We start from the raw sequence: 8153 nt of genomic DNA, 5'->3' as shown, positions 1-8153 counted from the left end.
AGTTATATTTTGAGTTTTAAATTGTATTTTAAAATTTATAGTTTTAATATTTAAAAATATTTAAGAATTTTTTAAATTTTAAATATATAATTTTAATTTTAAATATTTTTTATTTTTTTCATTAAAAATATTCTACTTTATTTTTTAATATTTTAATTTTAAAAAATTTTGAATCACATATATACCTAAATCATAAGAGATTATTTAGTCAATACTTAAAAAATAACAAAATATTTTTTTTGAAAAAACAAAAAATAAAAAATATTTGTGTTCAAAAAAAAAAAAAACAAATTTTTTTGAAAAAAACATTTTTTCAAAAAAATATAAAATAAAAAATAATTTTAAAAAACATTTTTTTTAATTTTTTTTTAAATAGAGGTTTGAAAAAAAATTTGAAAAGAGTTTGGTTAAGAGTTTTGAGTTGTATGTTTGGTTATAAGTTTTGAAAATAATTTTTGAATTGAATTTTAAGTTGAGTATTTGATTATGAATTTTGCAAAAAATTGAAATCACAATTGTAAAACTAAACCAAACACTACCCTCGCTTTTCCTCCATCTTTTCTTCTGCTTCGTTCACTTGCTTCAACTCCCTCTCGCTCATTAATTATCATGAAATATTTTAGAGTGAGAATTGACATTTTTATTTGAGAAAAAAATTACAGATTTTATCAATCCTTTCAAATGATCTTAAAATTTTGATCAGTTAGCTTTGGAGATTTATGGCGCAATATCAAATGATTAAAGTATTGATGACGGAGGAATTGTTTTAAGATAATTTAGGTGGTATAAAATATAGTTTCTTTAAATCTCTTTGTAAATAATTTTATTTTAATTATTTCTCATTTGTATTCCTCTTGATTAGTCAGGACATTTGATAAATTTTGTGAAATTATTCTGTGTTGAAAGTGTTGATTTATCTGACTGAATGATATGAAAATGCTTCATACATGGATCGAGTGAATCTTGCCAATAAGCTTGCACTAATACGCTCGGATAAGCGATTGTGCTTGGGTAAGGTAGATAAGGCCAGTCACTGGTCATCTACTGAGTAGGACCAGATGTTTGGTCCTGAATAAATTATCATATGTGAGTTTATTTATTTGTGCAATTTGGTAAATTCCTTGGTAATATTGAATCATTTGTACAATACTATAGAATTTGTTTTTATTTATTCTATATCTAAGTATTGTTATTCCTGTTATATTATATACTTTCCAAATTTATTTATTTTTCAGGTGGAGAGCAATTTAGTGGGGATTGAACTATCAAAGGATTTATTTGAGTTAGAAATTTTGGGACCTACCGCTATATATTAATTTTAGAGACAATTGTATAAATTATATTTTGGAGACATTTGTGTAGTTATTTTTGGAGATGATTGATACATTTGAGGTTATTAATTTATCTTAAATTATAATTTGAGGAGTATTTAATTTGTTAACGGTCCGAAAATTAGGGTTTTACAATTGTTCCGTTATTACATTTTTTGTTATTCCTAAATGTATGTCCACTTTGAAATGTGAAAATTTTAAATTTAATTTTTTTTAAAATTATCCCTTATAAAATAATATTATATATATATATATATATATATATTTAAAAATGAAAAGAGAAGGATATTTTTGTAATTGTCTTAAAATGACACCAAAACCAAACTATAGAAACTAATGATTAAAATTTGCACATATTTATTTTCTTATTATAACGAGCAATGAGTAATTGTTTTTGTTTGGCCTGCATGAGGCTTTTCTCATATCACATACAATGAAATGTTTCTCCCCTCCCTCTCTCTCTCTCTATGGAATTTTTGTAGATGAGTTTGGTATTAATCTTTGTGGGAAAAAGTGTCAAAATTCACAATTTTTTTATCAAATGATTTTGTATTTTTAAAATAAGAAAGTGTGAATGTTTACACATTTTTTATTGAAAGGATCTTTTAATTTCACTACATAAAAAAGAATTGTTCCCAAAAATAATTATCAAAAACAGTTTATTAAACAAAATTTTCATATCAAGTTCCAATTTATTTATTTTTTTACCAAACAAAAATGTTAAAAAGGTCTACTTATTTAACAAGGTCTTTAATCAAGAACATATCTAGAATTCAAACTTTAAGAGATAAAAGTACAATTAACTTTTCGTCAAAAATAAGTACTGTAATTATTTATACCAACACAAAAAAGTGAATAATATTACTATTAATTGAATATTCTTCATCAACATAATTGAAAACAAAAATATAGTCAGCTTTTTTTTTTTTTTTTACATTAACTTAACAAAAATCTTAACTATTATTATGTTTACTCTCCCACTATTAAAGTTAATTATCTGAAAATATAGATTTTTTTTTTCTAAACTTGAGAATTTGCTAGTGAAATGTAGAGAGATGATTGAGAAATTGCAAAGGTAGGTTATGAGCCACATATAAAATAGATACCGTTGCAATAATTTCTAAGGGAGAGACTTGCTTAATGCTTTTTTTTTCATTATTTTTTTTTAATTGGTAATTGATTTGTCATTACTCTCCCTATATTGAAGTTTTATCTGAAAATATATATATATATTTTTCAAACTTGAGAATTTGGTAGCGAAATGTAGAGAAATGCCTGAGAAACTACAAAGAAAGGTTATGGGCCACAAATAAAGGGTCTGGCTTCCCTCCAATCTCAGATCGGATTATAGGGTATTGTTGAGCTTGTGGGGGTCCATTACGGGTCACATTTCGGTAATCTAAACCGCCTAATGTGTAGAACTCGTCGAGTACTATATACTTATAAAAAATCACATGGATTGGATATTGATAATTACGTGATCAAATCAATTTTGTATATAAAAAAAAGATGATAAAAAAATAAACGGTTGACAAAAATTTGATCCGATAAAATAGCTATCAATATTCGATTAACGTGATTTTTTACAAGTGTATAGTGCTCGATAAGTTCTACACATTGAACGATTCGGATTATCAAAACAGGACCTGTAGTGAACCCGCACGAGTCTAACAATATCCTCCAGTCCCACAAATAAAATACTCCAACATTGCTATGATTTCTAGGGGAGAGACTTGCTTAATGCTTTTTTTTTACTATATATTTATTTTTTATTATTGTTAATTACTTTGTCATTACTTTCTTCTTCCCGTGGACCCACCATTATAATTCACTTCCACCTTATTTTGACACTCCATAATGATGTTATGTTTGTGAACATCAAAAAGCATAAGAAAAAAGGGTTAATTACAAAATTAACCTCAAATTCTACTTGTTTTTCATTTTAAATTTTAGTATTTTAATTTTAACAAATTAAATTCTGGAGTTCTATCCATGTTTCAATGTAGTCCTTCTGTCCATCTTCATCTGTGTAAGGTAATGTAGAATTGTTTTGAAATTTGAAGTGAAAAATACTAAGATTTAAAGTAAAAAACGAGTAAAATGTTGGATTTTTATTTTATTTTATAATTAACCCTAATATTTATTTATTATGCATATAACTTACTTATCCCATATATGATGATATTTTTTTATTTAAATTTTGACTCTTTCAATAATACTATCTTTATCCCATTTTATTGGTGTGAAATCTCATATTTTTTAGATGTTAAATATTTTAATGAGAAGTATTTGGTTGCGTTTGTTAGAATTTTGTAAATATTATTTGAGAGTATGAGTTGTATTTTGAATTTATGAGTTTTGGAATTATGATTTGAATGTGTAAAATTTGTTTGGTGAAAGAATTTTGAATTGAGTGGGGAATTTTTTATGTGAAATATGATATTTGATACAAAAACTTACAACTCATAACTAAACATACAACTCAAAATTCTATTAAAGCACATAAAAAAATTTAAAAATTCGGAAAATATTTTTTTCGAATATATAAAAATTAACATGTCAATTGCATAAAATAAAAATAAAAAATTTTTGCACTATTCTGATCAACCGGTCGAACTACCGGTAGGACGTCTGGTGAGGCCAAATTTGCAAAAAGAAAAATTTGAAAATCGTGCCTGAGACAGAGTTTTCTCTTGATTGTGAAAATACAATTTGAGAATAGGAACCAAACATGAAGCTATAATATGTGGGTAGAATTATATTTCCAAAATCGTTCCAAACAGAACCTATGATTTAGGAGTCGTTTGATATTGACTAATATAATCAAATTTTTGTGTTGAGACTTTTTTATCCTGACTTTTTTAGCCTCGTTTGGTTTTGTTTTGGGACTTTTTTGACTTTTGTGAGAGAAAAAGTGTAATGATCATGGATAAAAAGTAGTATTTTATCTTATTGATTTATGTAGCCTATTTTGTTTTTTTATGTTTTTTTAGCTCCAACGAGAAAACCAAATGAGGGCTTATTATAATAAATTGGTGGTGAGAGTTTTAGGTGAAATTTTTGGCTTTGTTTGGTAGAGTTTTGAGACGTTAGTTCCAGACTTTGATTTGCATACCGTGTTTGTTTATGGTTTTCAAAAATTAATTATACGCTCACTTTGAAAAATATTGCCCAAGGCAGAAAAATTTGAACTAACCGGTCGTCCCACCGGACGTCCACTGGTTGTCTAGCCGATTAACCAAAACAGTGCATTTTTTTTTGTACAATTGACACATGTTAATTTTTATATATTCAATAAAAAAATATTTTTCAAATTTTTTAAAATTTTTTATGAGTTTTGAATAGAATTTTGAGTTGCATGTTTGATTATGAGTTGTAAGTTTTTATATCAAATATCATATGTCAGATCAAAAAATTTTCATTCAATTTAAAATTCTTTTCAAAACTCATTTACCAAATAAATTTTTCACTCAAATAATAATTTTAAAACTTACAAATTTAAGATATAATTTTATTCTTAAATTATATTTAAAAAATTCTACCACACGAAACATTTATCTCTCCTGCTCATTATTATTAATATTATATTTATATTCATTTTTTTTTATTATTTCCCATCCTTCTTTCGGTATTAAGAAAAGGCAAAAAATATATATATATATATATATCTTGCCAGCAAACGTGGCCGACAGCACATGGCTGCCAGCCTCCTTGACCACTCTCTGCTTTTCAATTTTTTTTTCCTTTATTTATTTGTTTTATCTTCTCCCCAAAACAAACAAACCCATGTGCTCACACATCACCATCACTCACATTTCCTTTCTTTTCCTTGTTCTTTGCTTCTATTCTTTTTCCCTTGTTTTCAATTTTTTTATTCCTTCTTTCTCCTCCATTTATTTCAGCCGAGTGTTTGCTTTGTTTGATTTGATTTTAGAATTATAATTTAAATGTAAAATAATATTTTCAGTTTTAAAATGAAAAAATTATTTAATTATAAATTTTAAAAAGCGTTTTAAATTGTGTTTTGAATTATATTTTAATTTTTTTTGAATTTATATATTTTTAAATATTTAAAAATAGAAGATTTATTAAAAAATCTTTTTTTCAAATATTTATATCCCAATTAGTCTATAAAATATTCTTGTATTCTAATAAGTTCTATTATTTGAATATTATCCAGTAAATCTTAATTCTCATATTTAAGGTATTGTATAGATATTTATACCTTTATAAATATTTTTTGAACAGTTAGCAATTTGATGATATAGGTTGTGTTTGGTAGAGTTTTGTAAATATGATTTGAGAGTATGAGTTGTATTTTGAGTTTGTGAGTTGTGAAATTATAATTTGAGTGTAGAAAATTTGTTTAGTTATGGTTCTTGAATAGAGTGTTGAATTGAGTGTGAAATTGAGTTTTGAAAGTTTGATTTGACATATGAAGTAAGAAAATTTGTCTGGTTATGAGTTTTGGAAAGAGTTTTCAAAACTTAATTCAAATTGTTATAACTCATAACAAAACACACTACTTTCACACTATTAAAAATTTTGATCAACACTCATAACCAAACTCTTTTTAAAATTCAATTAAAAAAATTTATTATTAACAAAAAATAACATTAATCAATTTTTTAATTGAAATACTACAAAGGCAAAAAAAATTCAAAATAAATATTCAAAAAATTTAAATCATAAATATTTAAATAATTTAAATAATCTAAAAAATTTAATAAGTAAAAAATTAAAATAAATATTCAAAAAATTTAAATCGTAAAAATTTAAATAATTTAAAATGTTAATATTTTAAATTTAAAAACAACTCTACAATCAAATCGTAACCAAATACATAAAACAAAACTCAATTAAGAAATTATTTTTAAAACTCATAATCAAACACATAACTCGGAACTCCATACTACTTTCACAACTTCACACTCAAATCATAACCAAATACATAACCAAAAAATTAAAATATTTAAAAACATTTTTATAAAATAGAGTTTGAATTTATTTTTATAAAATATTTGAAAATTTAAAAAATTAAAATCGTAATATTTTGAAATTAAAATATTTAAAAATATTCAAAAAATTAAAAAATTAAAAAAATTGTAACATGTTTAAATATTAAAATATTTAAAATCTTAACAAAATTAAAATATTTATTTGAATTGAGTTTTAAAAAGAGTTTTGAATTATGTGTTTGGTTATGAGTTTTGAAAAGTAATGACTATGTTTTGAATTGAGTTTTGAGAAATGGGTGTAGAATTATGATTTGAAAGCTCAAAACAAACAACACACTCAAATCAATGGGTGGAACTATAATTTGAGAGGCTTACCAAACGGAGCCGTAAACTTTCATATTTTACATTGTCAATATTCACATTGACAGTGTGAACATTCATATTGATGATGTGTATATTCACATTGACGTGTTAACATTTACATTGATGGTGTGAACATTCACATTGACAATGTAAACATTCACACTGCAAATGTGAATATTATTATTAAGGATATTTTGATAACTATATCACCCATAAAATTTATTGGGACATAAGAAAATAATGTAAACTAAATAGAACATAAATATGTAAAAAGAGATTTATGAACAAGTTCCCCATTTATAAATGTTGAAGAAAATTTTAGTTTTTTATTTTAAATATATATTTAAAATTTTTTCGTTTTAAATATTATATTTTATTTTTTAAATATTTGAATTTTTTAATATCTTAAATTTTTTTGATTTTGTTAAATATTTGAATTTTTTAAAATTAAAAAAAAAATGGACCACTCATATATATCTAAATCATAACAAATTATTTAGCCAATACTTAAAAAATAACAAAATATTTTTTTTGAAAAAATTAAAATAAGCAAAATATTTTTTGAAAAAAATATTAAATAAAAAATAATTTTAAAAAACAAAATAAAAAAAATTGATTTTTTTTTTTTTTTTTTTTGTCTAAAATAGAGTTTTGAAAAAAATTTGGTTAGAAGTTTTGAAAAGAATTTGAATTGAGTTTTGAGTTCTGTATTTGGTTATAAATTTAAAAAATAATATTTAAATTAAGTTTTAAATTATGTACTATTTGATTATGAATTTAATCTTTTTTATTGAAATCACAATTCCAAAACTAAACCACGTACTTTCTCCTTCATCTTTTCTTCTGTTCCGTATCTTAGAATTTTGATTAGCTGCCTTTGGAGATTTATAGAGCAATATTAGATAATTAAAGTGTTAGTGGATGAATTTTTTTGAGATAATTCGACTGGTATAGAATATGCTTTCTCTAAATCTCTTTATAAAGAGTTTTATTTTGATTATTTCTCATTTGTATTCCTCTTAATTAGTTTGGCCATTTGATAAATTTTCTGAAATTATTCTATATTGATAGTATTGATTTGTCTGATTGAATGACATGAAAATGCTCTATACATGGATCAAGTGGACTCTGCCAATAAGCTTGCACCAATATACATGGATAAGTGATTGTGCTTGGGTGAGATGGGTAAGGTCGGTCACTGGTCATGTATTGAGTAAGACCAAGTATTTGGTCTTGGATAAATGATCATATGTGAGTTTATTCGTTTGTGCAATTTGGTAAATTTCTTGGTAATATAGAATCATTTGTACAATGTTGTAAATTGTTGAATCTCTTTTTATTTATTCTCTATCCGAGTATTGTTATTCCGGTCGTATTGTATATTTCCCGAGTTAATTTATTTTTCAGGTGTGAAGCAATTTAGTGGCAATTGAAGTATGAAAGGATTTATTTGAGTTAGAGATTTTGGAGCCCACCACTATATACTAATTTTAGAGACAAT

The sequence above is a fragment of the Camellia sinensis genome, chromosome 2 (genome assembly GCF_055761805.1).
Source record: "Camellia sinensis isolate YWXY chromosome 2, ASM5576180v1, whole genome shotgun sequence".
Lineage (NCBI taxonomy): Eukaryota > Viridiplantae > Streptophyta > Magnoliopsida > Ericales > Theaceae > Camellia > Camellia sinensis.
The sequence above is the reverse complement of the archived record's forward strand: the minus strand, read 5'-3'. Positions refer to the sequence as shown.